Here is a 16965-nt window from a genome sequence, read left to right as displayed (position 1 = left end):
AATGGACTCTGTAGTCCCCAGATTTGCTGAAACATGTTGACCCCTATTACATCCTGGTAAATATTTGCTTAATTTACCATTGCTGCTTTTTTTTAACATTGGTGGAGCGAGCATATCACAGAATAAATACTTTTCCTGCTCCCTCACCCAATTTTATTTTCACTGAGCACTTTCTTTCCCTTGCACTGCAAATCAGTCACTCTCATCTTTCCAGCCAATGAATGGCCTGTGACACTCTAACCATACTGGGCACCAATAGGTTTACAAGAGGTATTTAAATCTTACCTTCCATCTGAAACCAGTGTTGTACCTCTTATATGGTTAACAGGAATCCCAAATGATGAAGGGCGGTTCCGAGTGGTGACTGATGGGTATCCTGTTAGGGATCACAAGGTACCTATCATTGCTTTCTCTATCTCTATGTAGGGATTCTCACTAAACTTCTCTAGTTCAATGTACCACATTTAGATTCTATGTCCAGACCCTCTGACACTTTTGTGTTCTAGTTATATATGCCTCCAAGTGCTTTTGCAGATCTAAAATTATGGAATCAAGCCACCTCGGAGGGATTGGGGGGGCTTTAGGTTCTATTATTAGAACTTCATCCTCTATGTCTTTTGACTTGTTACCCTTATTAGTCTTTTTCCTGGTCCTTGTTTGTAAGTTCTTATTATGATGCTTTTTAATTAATAGTTTAGGTGTTGTGTTTGTGTCTATATTTGTAGAAACTTGTTCCTCTATTGCTAGTTGGGCACAAGGACAGCGTCTAGTGTATTTTCTCGGCTACCTATATCTAGCGTGTCGGTGGGGTTTAAATCCTCAGTTTGTATAGCAGTCAGTGGCAGGGAGGTTAGGGTCATAGATATACGTCTCTCTGCACGCTCTATATCCCTAGCAACCTTTCGTAACATTAAGTCGATAACCGTTGGAGTGGCTTTATGGGCTGCTATATCACTTGGTTCTGGGCCTGAGTTTTTTGGTTTAAGGGGGGTTCCTAATTTGTCGAGTGGGTTTTAGGTTTACAGTTTTCAGGTAGTCACTCAACTGTCTAATCCCCCCACTCCGCGTCCTGCTGTTTCACAAACCCTCTGCAACTCTGTTGCCGAGTTCTTTGAAGTTAAGGTTACTTCTATTTTCTTAGCATTTACCCACTCTGCTCCCACCACCACCACCAATCAACGTCACCCGATTAATACTCCTATTTTTTCGAATTTTGAAGCAACCACTGAGGAACAAATCAGACGTTTAATTTCCAGTACAAAATCAGGATCACCCCTAGATCCGTGCCACCCTCAATCTCATCCCAGAAGCCATCTCCCCCACATTGACTAACATCTGCAATGCTATGTTCAGCACGGGCTTCTACTCCCCAGTGTGGAAGGAGGCTATCATTAAGCCACTACTAAAAAAAAACACACTTGATCCCCTCCTCCCAGCCAGCTATCGTCCCATTGCATGTCTTCCTTTCCCTGCAAAGATATTTGAGAAAATCATGAATATTCAACTCTCCAAATTTATAGAAAATAACAACTTACTGGATGAAAACCAATTTGGGTTTAGACAGGGTCATGGAACCGAAACTGCCTTACTAAAAGCGGCAGACGAAATAAGGATGACATTGGATGAAGGTGGAGCGGCAGTACTGATACTGCTGGATCTCTCCGCAGCCTTTGACACGGTCGATCATGTCACATTGATCGACCGTGTCTCAGCATTAGGCATTCAAGACAAGGCCAAAGAGCTTCTCGCCTCCTTCTTAACGGACCGTCCACAGACAGTAAGAATGGGCCATTTTTCCTCCCTTACCTTCACCCTTCCTTGCGGAGTACCGCAGGGATCCTCGCTAAGTCCAACACTGTTTAATATTTATGTAGCGGACTTGGCGAGGGTGATAAAAACCTATGGTATTGCCCTTACGACCTACGCCGACGACACACAACTGGTGCTATCGGTGCACAACGATGGCGCAGCAGTTGCCGCCAACTTTCAAGAAGGAATGCTGGCAATCAGTTCCTGGATGTCATCAAATTGTCTCAAACTTAACTCTGACAAAACAGAGGTGATGACATTCGGGAAACTGGAACCTACTTGGTCACCCATATGGTGGCCAACGAAGATGGGAGCTCCACCAGTACCTGTCACTAAGGTCCACAATCTTGGAGTCACGTTTGACAACAAAATGACCTTCCAACACCATGTCAATTCTGTGGTCTCCTCATCCTTTTTCATCCTGAAAAGGATCAAAAAGCTGTTAGCCTTCCTTCACACTTCAGCTGGCAAAACCTTAATTAGCATGTTGGTTTTCTCAAAAACAGACTACTGCAATGCCCTTTTTCTGAACGTCCAGGAAAAAGTCCTTAACAGGCTGCAGTTAGTTCAGAACGCCTCAGCCAGAATCTTACTGGGCATCCCTAAGTTTGCTTCAATCTCCCCCTACATTCAACAATTGCACTGGCTACCTGTCAGGAGCCGCACAAAGTTCAAGGCACTGTGCATCGCCTATAAAGCTATCAATACCCTAGGCCCACAGTTTCTCAAAGACGCCCTCTGCCCACTTGAAAATGGAAGAACGCTTCGTTCCTCCTCTGCCCATCTGCTTAAAGTTCCGCGAATTAAAAGAGCCAACTGGGGTGACAGATGTTTCACGATTTCCACTGCTAAACTATGGAACACTCTCCCCCTTCACATCAAAACGGCTCCCACACTCCTTAGTTTTAGGAACAAATTAAAAACCTGGCTTTTCTCACTGTAACTTTTTGCCACAGTATCATTCTGTAGACTGAGCGCCGAGACACCTCCGGGTATTTGCGCGCTATAAAAAACGCAAGAAACATAAACATAAAACATAAACAGTTTGCAATAGAGGTTATTCCCTCCCTCTTCCTGTTGTGCTTGGGACAATTAAGACCAATATGATAAAAACAGTTTCCACTAATATGTCCACATTAACACCTAGCGATTTTCAGTGTCCTTGTTACAGTCTTTTTAATCAATACCCAGATCTTCCAATATATGGGTCTTCAAGCATGCAGATAACAGTCACTGACAATATCTTTAAGGAGGTCCAAGGGGAGTGGCCCGTGCCGTCCCTGGTCGTCCCCTGACGGCCACAGACGGCCTGCCCTCTGCCCAGGCTCCGCCCGGCGTCGCCCGCACGCATCCCGCGATGCGGGAGAAGCGTCGCATCTTTATGCGCCTCCGGGTGCGGAAAAGTGACGCTGCAGGCGGCATCCCCCGAGTCCCAGCAAGGGATCCTGGGAGATGTGGTCACGGTTTGGCTGGTGCTCCCCCCTCTCTGCGGCCGTGGTGGCTGGTGCGGCGACTGGGGAGAGCGAGGCAGCTAGGCGTGATGTCCGGCCTTGCAGGCGAGGTGCTCCGACAATGCCCTCAGTCTTGGTATCATTTTCAAGAGAATGTTATTTCCAGTTTCAGCTGCCTGTACTAATTCAGCCAAGGCCTGCTCCTGTAGTTCCTTGTTTCTTCTAATGTAGTCATATAATCCTTCCTTAATTTCTTCATTTTCGTCCAATCTCTAGGTGATTCTTATATGGCGCTTGGAAGGGCCTGATTAGCTTTGGTCCAGTGAGAATCAAACCACCCTATTACAGAACGTCTATTTCCCTTACTTTTAACTGATCTGTATAAATTTGATGCTAGTGCCACTGCTGTAAGGCAAAATGCGTCAACCAACTCATTGTGGTACACTCCCCATTCTGTACAAGTAACAAAGGAGTTCACTTGCTCTATATTGATAGCCTTAAGTAGTATGGGCTGGTTTACCCTAGCCTATTTAAGGGAGAACCCATTTGACCCACAGATATGCCACAGAATGTTCATTTGCTCACTTCAGTGAAAGAATTAATAAAGCATGACCGCTCAACACAATTCTTATTTCTTTTAAGTAATTATTCAAATGAAAGTCCTTAAATGACACCCAACAATTATCAAAGTGGACATATGGTAATTTCCAAAAAAGGCCTAATTTATAATTTCAAGATTCTATCTATATATAAATTAATTTAAGACATTCCCATAATAATTGTGTATACAATGGGGTAGTTCGGCCCCAAAACAATCTAAAAGGCCACATACAGTACTACTCTTAGCTAGTTCTTTACCTGTATAAAAATCTGCTACCCATAGGAAATCCGATTCACATCCATCCTGGCTCAAAAGGCCACCAAATTATTTCCAGAATCAGTAATGCTTTGGCTACGTGAATTAATAAAAATATTATTATAATCATTTGTTAAAATAATCTCAAACCTTTTTTCCATTGAAAGATGAATCACCTCATAATAAGGGGAAGTGATCAGTGTTTTCTTCACAGTGATAGAAAATTGATTAGAAATGAAATTTGCCAAACCTATTTTAGCTTGCCCATTTACCAAAGGAGTAGCTGGAGTTAATATTGAATAAAAAGCCATCTATATGAAAGTCACCCTTGCTCCAGGTCTCCTGCAATCATGTTATTTGAGCAGATGTACCAAGCTTTAATCAATCTGGATTTTCTAATTCTGCTTTCACCCCTGCCACATTCCAACAATTGATAGTTAAATGTTGATTTAAGGCATCTGAAGATACCACTCCTTCTTGATGCATCTTATATAGTGTATATGGCTCATGGGACCTTAGACCTGCAGTCCTCCAATCTAATAGCACACTCTGTTTCTTCCAATCCTTGTCATCTAATTGCAATATTAGGGTGTGTCTATTATATGTAGTAAGTGGGGCAACATGCTGACATAGTGAAGCTGACTGACTTCTCCTAAATTTTCAATGTTTTAGTATTGGTCCTTCCAAAATCACATTTCTCATTCTGCTTTCCCTAAAAGGTCTATAGAAGTATCCTAAGGGAAAAGCTTCAATCTTACTTTACCCAGAAGGTCTGTTTGCCAAACGATCAAATACGTTTGCCACAATATGCGATCTTCTGAAGTTGACAATTAGGCAACCACATGTAGTTTATTTAGGGGGGGGTCTAAGCCAGGGTGTTCTCTTCACATGTTTCACCTCCCACGCCAGGTCCTCCACCCATCCCTTATTTGATGCTAACCAATGCATAGTTTTATTTTGCAAAGTATGGTAGTCTAGGTTGGTGGGTGAGGGCCTTCATAAAAACTAATATGTTTTTCTGAGACACACATAACATGATCGCTATCAGTGTAGCTAGCTCCTATTGATTACTGCTTATGTCACATGACCAAGGAATTTATATTGAGGTTGGAAATATAACAGTTTTCAACATCCACCCCCCAGGGGTTTCCAGGCCAAAGGATCTATACTTCATGGTGCTTGTTTCAATATTCCCTTTACATGCACGCGTCTATGAGTCCATTCTTGCTACGTAACTATTCCCACAATCATCAAATGCAAACAGTACGCTATTCACTGCTGACTGGATAAAATATACAATTTTGCGGAGATAGAGAGTAAGAGATGGGTGTTTCCCCTTGTTACCATTTACAATACTGTTCAGTTTGTCAAAAAATACAATGTTTTTCTTACAGTACTTTACAGGCCATTCTTATTAGACAGAAATAGTTCCAGTTTGATACATTGGATGAACAAAATGCACTTAATTCTTACATGGAATATGAGGATGTTACATGGGAGTTCCTATACAGATGGAGGGGCTTAATTATGAGGACCCTGAATCCCTTTTTCAACACCTAAAGTAATTCATGTGTGACGCATTGCTCTCATTTCGATTTATGAAGCCACACAAAGCCATCTTGAAATCACTGTGCCACCTTAATTTGCAGCAATGGGGGGTTTTGTGGGCATTGCACTGGGTATCCCACCAACACGCATGGAATTTGCCTCTATCCCTCATTTACAAAGTGGTGAATTGTGCCCATCACTAAGGATATGGAGGCCACGGCTGGCAACTTCAAGAAATGTTGGCAGGCAGTATCAAATTGGATGGGTAGCAAGTATCTTAGACTGAATATAATAGGAACAAGACTGAGGTCTTGATTTATGGCAACTATCCCTGCATTTGGAATAATTCCTTGTGGACAGACATACTAGAGATATGGCCAAGTCAAGCAGACTCCGCCAAACATCTTGGAGTACTAGTGGATACCAAGTTATTGTTTGACCTTCAGGTTAATCTTATTGTATCCATTTGTTTCTGGATTATCAGGACCTCGAGGATGGTTTTTCCTTTTTTCCCTCTGGAAGCTCACAAGCAGGTAGTTCTGGTTTGATTTACTCCAGACTAGAATACTGCAATGCAATCTATTTGGGGATCAATAAATCAGCAACTGCTAAACTACTGTTAGTACAAAATACAGGTGCAAGACTGATACTTGAAATTCCCAAGCAACAATCAGTCTCAGTGGGGATCTCCAAATTGCATTGGCTACTTGTGAACAAACACATTACCTGTAAGGCCTTATGCATTGTTCACAGGGCGGCGCAAAATATCAGACCCAGAGGACTAACAAAGATGTTCCAGAGATATAGCCACATTAGACATCTTCGGTCGTCTAGCGACAACTTTGTAGTTGTGCCTAAATTTAGGAATACCTGTTGGGGTGAAGGACTATTTCCATGGCTGCAGCAAAACTGTGGAATTCTCATCCATTATTGATATTCAGGAACACAATAGTTTTTGGAAAGCATTGAAGACCTGGTTTTTCATTCTTTCATGTATGGCAGGCAACTTTCCTAGAGATTTGTCTTTTTTGTGGGAGCTCTCCTTGACTTGATGCTGTGCAGTAATTGTGCGCTTTATAAATCTGTGTTATTTCAGTTAATTTCATGTAAACCTTGGGAAGCGCCAAATCCATACACCTCCCGTTGTGAGGCGTGATGAGGAGAAATCTGTTCGTGTATCCACTTTTTTCCCTCTCTCTAAGTGTTCTGCAAAATGCAGCACACAAAGAAGGAGGACAACTCCTCTATTGATTGTTTTTGTGCAGAATGGTACCCCTTCCTGCACAAAACAATCCAGCATTCAATGGAGGTCTCTTGCCCGGTGCATACATGGGTGCTACCCTGCTGATCTGGTGCCAGCACAGAGAGAAAGACAGGAACTTACAGTATTGCTTAAATACAGGGCATTCCTGCCCTACACCAATATCCCTTAAATGAGGTCCGGAGTATTCTGGCAGCCCATTTGACTCAGTAACCCACTAACAAATGCATTTACTGCAAAATATTGTGCCATATGCACATTTTTGGAGAAAAAATACAATGGTAGGTCACCTCTGTCACGTTAAAATTGAACATAAAATGTTTCCATAATTAGTGTCATGAAATATATGTTTGAGTGACACACAGCTCAGCATATGTACATGCATGCAGATTAGCATTATTTCACATAAGAAAGGAGTTGTCTGCCCGCTGGATGTTGTATGTGCCATGCATGTCTGAAGTAAGTCACTGCTGGGTCTGGTGCCTTTGTGACCACTCAGCCTATCATCCTTCTGAGGTTGATAAAATGCATACCATTGAGTTGGGCCAAAATGCACAGTTGATCTTCATCACCAAGGTACACTTGGGTGAACTTGCGCTTTACAAATACATGTAATTTTACTACAGGCGTGTTGAGTAGGAATCAGTGCGGAAAAGATCCTTATATTGAAGCCTGCTTATCTTCAATTATGTTCCTAATTAAGTATGCTCCTGCAAACAGACATATTCTGAGCAGCCTTTCTTGTTTTGTCCTTTATAGCGTGCATACACTTCAGTCAGTTCTCTCAGTTTGGCAATCAGGTACAATCTGGTGTAAGGCCATACTGGTGAACCAAAACTAGCCCTTGCAAGAAATGCTCATACCCGCTGCATACCCTTTGTCTCCTCGTGCAATCTCTCTTTTTCCATTCATCCATTCTCACTCTTCTCTTCTCTCCTCTCTCTCTTCTCCCTCTTTGATCCCTTTCTTTCTAACTTCACCCTACCTTCCTCCTTTCCTTTATCCCTCTCTTGAAGCCTCCCTGTGCCTGCTACAATTAACCTTGAGGAGGTGGGGAAAGTGACAGAGGCACCTTAGCTCTCAAAAATGGTTCCACAGGTGTGGTAAATATTTGATTTACCGTCCTAATTTCTATGCAGGTAAGTACTTAATCAATAATAACTCAATCGGAAAGAAAGAGGCAGAGTCCGTGGTGTTAGAGTTCTTTGGGGTTTTATTCCTTAAAAAGGAATGGTTCTAGAACTGGATATCATGTTCCTGCAACCACAGGGGTTCAGGAAGGGATAGAGCAATATTTTATTGACAATACATGGCTTATATACTTAAGTCACATTATGGAAACCAATACAGAAGGCGTAACAGCTGAGAGAAACAAGATAACAGCATCCACGTGGTAGTGATACGTAATTAGAAGGCGTAAACTGGGCGTGAACATAGAGGTGTGTACTAAAAACGTCACAGGTAGGTGTCACAAGTGGGTGGCACAAAGCAGAATGTTGCAATGTCAGCAGAAATCGGAGGCTTGGATGCGCGCGCAGCTGCATGACGTGTGATTGACGAGAAACTGAAGGGTGCAGGGGACTTGACATTTACACTGGCGGAAAGAGACAGAAGTCTGGCATGTCAGATCAACTTGTACCTATATCATATCTGATATCTGATGTTTGGGAACCATATTATCTAGAGGGAAAGGTCTCTGGGGCAGAAGCTATTCTATACTGACTGTGAGTGCGTGTATAAGCGTCTAAGTGTCTGCATGAGATGCGAGGGGCATGGGCCTTCCATGGTAACAGAGGCTATGAATTACTTGCACGGAGACAGTGAGGCCGGGCCCTTTGCTCTGCAGCTGGGGGGATGTTTACTTAAACTAGTAGGCAGGAATGCATTCTCGAGGAGCGGAACAGATAATTCGAAGGTTGAAGTCAGTCTTGGCAGGCAGCAGGCTGGGCCAAGCGCCGGGAGCCGCACAGAAAGTAAGACAGAGGTCACGGGTACAGAGACAGCCTGGGCTGAGGCTTTCAGAGTCAGAAGGCAGGAAAAAGGACTCGATGGCAGAATTCAGGGCCTACTTTGCCAGAGCTGAAAAACGTGTAAAGTACACCACAAAAAGACGTTGGCATGGCATACTTAGAAACGGAGTATTCAACCCATTCAGGGTGGGTCTGAAAGAGGACATGTTAACGTTGGACGCAAATGTATTTGCGTCTTCATAGCTGGCACAGGAGGGAAGTTACATGCACTTTAAGCTGGTACATGGAGACAGTGGGGTACACGTTAGGGAACATTACTGGACCATAAAATTTATATTTCCTCATTCCCTCCTTGTTCCCTACGGACCCTTCATGATATATCGATCCTCATGAATCGATCAGTCTGTTCTTGTAACATCATTTGCTCTTCTTTCTTTCTTTTACGTTTTGAGTGGAAACTGGAATGTTCAATGCATGATGTGGCACACAGTCCACAAATCGCTGGCCCACACTGTAGGCACAGGCAGCAACTGAATACTATGACTAGGCCAATGCCTAGGAAGGATAGGATCTTCCATCCCCAAGCGGTCAATGTTGTCCAGAACCAACCGGACCAAGTCCAGGTGCCTGGATTCTGATGTATTAAACTTGCAATTTTATGAAGACGTGTAATAGCTTGATATACCGTTGGCGCGTTTTCTGGGATGAAAACACAGCAACTTGACCCGATGACCTTACAAGCTCCACCTCTATCTGCCAAGATGACGTCAATAACAAGACGATTCTGAAGAACAACAACCCGCATGGCGGACTGCTCCTCTGTTAAGTTACCTAGGGCGGAGGCAGTTTCATTCACTACTGCTTCGAGTGTTCTAGTTAATCTGCGTATTAGTTTACTATTTTGGACGGGGCCTGTGAAGAAAAAGAATCCTTTATTGAAATCTGTGTATTGCTCCCATGCCGTTTCAGTATAGTCGACAATCGGGAGGTCTCTTCGGAGTCTATTCTTTACTAGATTTGAATTTCTGTGATAATCAGGAGGGGCTAGAAAAACAGGTGGCAGAAGGAATGCAATGTAACAGGTACCATCCCAATCTGGAGGTAAGCGTATGTATGCAGTATGGCCACAAACAAAGTAAGAATGACGGGTAGCTTTAAAGGAAGATTTACCTTGATCACTGAATTCGATCACAGTAATACATGTGCTATGACCCAGGTGTACTGAACCCTTCTTACTAACACATAATTCACCAGTAACTGGTAATACTGACATAGCCGGGAGAACTGGTGCAGCTTCGGATTCGACAGTAAGAATCATAAGGTTAATCGTGTAATTACCTAATCCATATACTTCATTTTCTAGATCAGTTCCTATTCTAGTGGGAAGTCCCTTCTTGACAGGGTAACAGGCGTTAAGCAGAACTAAGTTCAAGTTTCCCCAAACCCAGCTTCCTTTGTAAACGGCAATATCAGGATCTAAGGAATTAATTATTCTAAACCATGCACCACAGGAGCCATTGTGAGTGAACGGGTACGGAAAGAGGGGCAGAACTCCCTTGTATTTCTGGTAGGGAGGGAGTCGGCCACATATCCAGCAGTTTGTAGCATTGTTAGTCTGATGGGAGTGATGTAACATACTAATGAATGTGTTGTTGCGCAGCGCAAGTCTGTAAGAAAGTTCGTGTGGAGGTAATTCACTAAAAGAATGTTCAGCAGTGACATTGTAAGCAGATTGTTCACGCTTGAAAATAGGGTAGTATATAGAAAGCAGTATACTCGCAACAATAATCAGAAGACTTAGAAAAAACATAATCAATAATGTCACTATACAGTGACTGCGGAGTGATTTGCAATATGTACGTTTCTTGAGTTGTCTCTCTCTCTCTCTATCTCGATCTAGGGGATTTATGTCAGAAACTATTTAACCGATTCACCTAGGGGAGGACTTAAACAATTAAACTGTCTGACTTGCTAGATCGGAGTTTCATGCAGTACTTTTCTTGGGGAGTTTTCTCTTGTTTCAGAACTTGGAAGTCTTTAGTATCGAGGCAGTCCTTGGAAGGGGTGGACGAGTCGGTTTCGGGTAACAGTTCGTTGCACTTTTTAATATGGCTGGTATGGATCCACCCCTTTCGTCCTTCCACCTTGATAGCGGTCCGCGTTGTAAGAAGGACGGTCTTCGGCTCTTTCCAGCGGGGCTCCAGCGGGCTTTTCCTGTCGAAGTTCCTAATCAGGACTGTGTCACCAGGACGGACATCATGCGGCTTTACATCAGTGTTGTCGGGGAAAGCTGCGGCAACCTGTGAACGACATGATTGGAGTGCAGACATCAAGGAGGCAAGGTAATCTGTCAGCATATTACAATCAACATCGGTAATTTTCTTAGGTATGGGCGTCCCCCACATATTCGGTGGTCTGCCAAAGACCACTTCATACGGGGATAGTCCTGATCTCGAATGGACAACCATTCTCATGTAGAACAGTGCAACTGGCAGGGCGACTATCCAGTCGACCCCTTTCTCTTTACAAACTTTAGCAAGGCGGGTCTTTAGTGTCTGGTTATGCCTCTCTACAAGGCCAGCGGCTTCGGGATGTCGGACACAATGGAATCTCCACTGATATCCTAGTAGCAGGGAAACCTGTCTCATAAGACAGAATGGCTGTCCGTTATCTGAGTACACGACACGAGGCAAGCCGTATCGTGGGAAGAATTCTCGAACCAGCTGCCTGGCAGTGGTCGGAGCAGTGTAATCTGGGACTGGATATGCTTCGGTCCAACGGGAAAGTGCACAAACAATTACGAGGACATATTTGAATCCTCGACAACGGTCCATCTGGATATAATCCATCTGGAGGACTTCAAAAGGGTGATCGGGAGGATGAAATCCACCTTGCTCTACGGGGACACTTTTTCCTGGATTGAACTGACAACAGATCATGCAGGTACGCACTTTCTGTTTTGCTGCTGCTCGTAAGTGCTTGTTATACCAGAGATTCTGTAAACTGTCTAACATCGCTTTCTCTCCTAGATGTGCAGGACTATGTGCTGTATTGATTATGACTTGAACCATAGAGTCGGGGAGAAACCATGTAGATTTTCCCTTCGTCATCCAACCTTGATCTGTCTGGATCCCTCCTAGTTCGGTCCATTTCTTGATTTCATCTGAAGTAGCATGTGTCTGAATATCGATTACATCTAGTGTGGGATCCCTGACTGTCATACACTGTGTCGGCACTATTGTCTTTGTCACGTCAGTTGTCTGCGTGTGAGTCAATGCTGTATGTTTTGCTGTCTGGTCTGCCAGGTCGTTACCCTGGGAAACAGAGTCTGTGACTTTAGTATGTGCTTTACACTTCATGACGGATATGCCTGAAGGCAGATGTATTGCTTCTAGCAGTGCTTGAATGAGGGGACCGTGTTGGATCTTGGCACCATGAGAGGTCAAGAAACCTCGTTCTTGCCATAACATTCCGAAGTCGTGTACAACTCTGAAAGCATAACGGGAATCAGTGTATATGTTGACATTTCTGTTCTTGGCTAGTATACAGGCTCGGGTCAGAGCAATGAGCTCCGCCGCTTGAGCGGACAGTGTATCAATACGATATGTTTCTTTAACTTCAGTTTCAGTGGTCACTGCATACGCGGCCACTAACTCTCCTGTACTTGTTCTCATGCATGAACCATCCACGTAAAGTGTCAGGTCTGGATTTGTCAATGGAACATCTGTTAAGTCTCGTCGGGGCTTTGTTACTGCATTAAATCTCGTGGGGACCTGCAGGCACTTCCGGTCGGCCGGCACGAAGAGCGGTTAGCGCTCTAGTGAACCACTTCCTCAGGGCTATTTAGGCGGAGCAGGGGAGCATTTCGCTGTGGGAAGGAGACAGTGGCAGTGTCTCTAACCTGCTTGGCGTTTTGACCTAACCTGGCCAGTAAGAGAGATCGAGATATATAAATAATTGCTAGCGCTTTTAAAATTGAAATGTAATTTAGCTGTGATATTGTGCATTTTGAATTGCTGTTTTTTAAAATTCATTACCCCCTGCACCACACGCCACCACTGACTGAATACCGGAGCTGCCTCCCTGACAAATCTCGTGGGGACCTGCAGGCACTTCCGGTCGGCCGGCACGAAGAGCGGTTAGCGCTCTAGTGAACCACTTCCTCAGGGCTATTTAGGCGGAGCAGGGGAGCATTTCGCTGTGGGAAGGAGACAGTGGCAGTGTCTCTAACCTGCTTGGCGTTTTGACCTAACCTGGCCAGTAAGAGAGATCGAGATATATAAATAATTGCTAGCGCTTTTAAAATTGAAATGTAATTTAGCTGTGATATTGTGCATTTTGAATTGCTGTTTTTTAAAATTCATTACCCCCTGCACCACACGCCACCACTGACTGAATACCGGAGCTGCCTCCCTGACAAATCTCGTGGGGACCTGCAGGCACTTCCGGTCGGCCGGCACGAAGAGCGGTTAGCGCTCTAGTGAACCACTTCCTCAGGGCTATTTAGGCGGAGCAGGGGAGCATTTCGCTGTGGGAAGGAGACAGTGGCAGTGTCTCTAACCTGCTTGGCGTTTTGACCTAACCTGGCCAGTAAGAGAGATCGAGATATATAAATAATTGCTAGCGCTTTTAAAATTGAAATGTAATTTAGCTGTGATATTGTGCATTTTGAATTGCTGTTTTTTAAAATTCATTACCCCCTGCACCACACGCCACCACTGACTGAATACCGGAGCTGCCTCCCTGACAAATCTCGTGGGGACCTGCAGGCACTTCCGGTCGGCCGGCACGAAGAGCGGTTAGCGCTCTAGTGAACCACTTCCTCAGGGCTATTTAGCCCTCGCAGTACCACGGGCGCGCAGCGATCGCGCGCAGCCCCGCCGAAGACCCGCCAAAGAGCTGCCCGTCTGCGCCCGTCCGCGACAGGACGTGGCCGGGGCCGGTCACTATGGCGGATCATCGAGCACACCGACTAAGCTACTCCCCACAGGTACTAATGAATATACTACATAATTCCCCCAATACCTGTCCTAACAGGATGAAGGACAATATCGAGGGCCCATTCTCCTGTCGCCATTGCAGAACTCAATTTGAAACCCACTTGAGCATGGCTCCTACCTCCAAACCTCGCCTTCACATAAACCAACCAGAAACTAAGTTTCTATCTGACAATCCCACTCATATTAAGACTAAGACCACCAGTAAAAACGCCCTCACCAACAAAAACATGCTCTGCAATATCAGATCTCTATCAAAGCATGCCGTCGAAGTATGGGATCTGATCTCCAGTAAGGAGCCGGACCTATGCTTCCTGACGGAGACCTGGCTCAAACCCCACCTAACACCCGTTATAACATTGGGGATCCCTATAGGCTATAAAATAGCCAGGATGGATCGGCCATTGAAAATTGGTGGTGGGATAGCGATAGTACACAAGGAGGAAATCAATGTGAAAATTCTGGAGGAAATGTGCACCCCTGAACTTGAACTTATGATTTTTAATCTTAACTATTCCACTAAAGCTAGCAGGAAAGGAGCTTTAGTATACAGACCCCCAGGCCCATGTAAAAACATCTCCATGACATTAATGGAAGCTCTGGCACCTCATGTAAGCGATACCTCAGACTTTCTCCTCTTAGGAGACTTCAACATTCATAGTGAGGTCGAGAACAACTCCGAAGTCAACACCTTTATTAGTGATTTAGGCTCTTTGGGCTTAAAGCAGGTCAACATCGGGCCTACCCACATGGCAGGCCATACCCTGGACCTTATTTTTACTAATTCCTTATCTATCGAATGCTCCCTCCCCTACCATGTCGACTGGACAGATCATTATGTTCTGGAATTCTGTACCCCCCTTCCCACCCCTCACGCCAAAAAACCCCACACCCTACCCTGTAAAAGAAGACCCTGGCACAGATTAACCCATGAAATGTTCTGTAAAATATTTGGAAAGCCGACTATGAGCAGGAATGACAATATAGACAAAGTCTTACATGAATACGAAGAAATGCTGTCATATACAATTGACAAGACTATCCCATTAAGAATTTTTAAACCTAAACCCGCCCCTAAACAAGAGATATGGTTTTCAGAAAATCTCAGACTATCCAAACAGGCCACACGGAGGTTAGAAAAGAAATGGAGGATCTCCCGCCTAGACAACGATAAATACACCTACAAAGAGTCTTTGAAAGCATATCACAAGGAGATTAGATCAGCACGAAAAAGCCACATAGCCTCACAGCTTCTGGCGGCTGGCAATAACTCCAAGACCTTGTATCAGATATTACTGACCTTCACTAAACCCACTGCTTGTGAAAGTCCAGAAGTGGCGTCGCAACATCTGTGCGACAGTATCTCCCATTTCTTTACAAATAAAATCGACGCCATATATGCCAAAATCCTTCTTTCCAACTTGCCATACAGTGCTACTAATGACCTCACAACTAACTCGGTTCGTCCCCTCCTTCCTGAAAACTCCCTTTCTGCATTTCCCCTTATCCAGATTGAGGAGGTACAAGCACTCATGTCGCAGATAAAGAGTGGCTCCCCCTCAGACATTATTCCAGCACGTATCATGCCCACTCTAGCTAAAGCCCTAGGACCCACCATCCAGGGACTAATAAATCTCTCACTTACCACGGGGCAGGTCCCACTTGGATGGAAAAAGGCACTGGTCAAACCTCTCAGGAAGAATACCACCATTCCCTGGAGTGAGCTTAACAATCTGAGACCAATATCTCTACTCCCCTTCTTGGGCAAAATCACAGAGAAACATGTGAATAAACATCTGTCAAGATACATTGAGTCGGTAGGAGTGCTGGATCCATCACAGTCGGGCTTCAGACCCAGGCACAGTACAGAGACCGCTCTTATGTCAGTCGCAGACGATCTGCGTATGTACCAGGATGGAGGGTTTTCCGTCATCCTGGTGCTATTAGATCTGTCTGCGGCGTTTGACACCGTATCTCACCCTATTCTCATGTCCAGGCTGGAGAACATCGGCCTAAAGGAGGATGCCCTCGAATGGGTAAGAAGTTTCCTAACTAATCGGACCCAACAAGTAACCATGGGCAATTTTCGGTCAGAGGAAGTTGAGATCACTAAAGGGGTGCCACAGGGCTCATGTTTGAGCCCAACTCTCTTCAACATATATGTGGCACCCCTGGCAAACATCTTGAGAGCATATGGATTTGTTCCAATATCCTATGCGGATGACACTCAACTCCTCTTTCCCTTCAAAACCTTGACACCCGAAGTTAGGAACTCCTTCTCCCTCGGAATGAAAGCGGTTGCACACTGGATGTCTTCCAACTACTTGCAATGCAATGTTGGAAAGACTGAAGTCATGTTGTTTGGGGGGGCAAGACAACTTTGGTCTCCGGACTGGTGGCCACAAGACCTTGGCCCAGTACCGGAGCCTAAACCATCTGTAAAAAATCTGGGGGTCCGGCTGGACCAGGAACTCTCCCTCAAGCAACATGCCAACCAGGTGGTGGGATCCTGCTTCCACGTAATCGGTATGCTACGTAAGATCTTCCCCCTCCTGCCAGACGACAGCAGAAGAACTTTGGTACAGGCATTAGTCATGAGTCGTTTAGACTACTGCAACGCCCTGTTTCTGGCTGCCAATGATGGAGTCATGGCAAGACTACAGGTGGTCCAGAACACGGCTGCCCGTCTGGTCTTAAACGCACCCCCCCGCTCACCTTCCAAACCCCTTCTAGAAAAGCTTCATTGGCTGCCTATCAGACAAAGGGCTAAATTCAAGGTAGGCTGTACCATACACAAGAGTCTCAACGGTATGGGCCCGACATACCTGGCCACCAAATTTGTCCCTTACAAACCCCCACGCCCACTTCGTTCTAGCGAACAAGGCCTTCTAGTAGTGCCCAGAGCAAGAAAGGCAAGGCAGGGCAGCAAAGCTCTCTCTATAGCTGGACCGTCTCTTTGGAATAGCCTTCCCATCACCTTAAGGCTTTGCACAGAATATCTTCCATTTAGGAAAATGCTAAAAACCTTCCTCTTCAGCCAATAGACAGCATACGTGCTCCCGTTCCAAATGTG

Source organism: Lissotriton vulgaris, chromosome 7 (genome assembly GCF_964263255.1).
Source record: "Lissotriton vulgaris chromosome 7, aLisVul1.2, whole genome shotgun sequence".
Taxonomy (NCBI): domain Eukaryota; kingdom Metazoa; phylum Chordata; class Amphibia; order Caudata; family Salamandridae; genus Lissotriton; species Lissotriton vulgaris.
The sequence above is the reverse complement of the archived record's forward strand: the minus strand, read 5'-3'. Positions refer to the sequence as shown.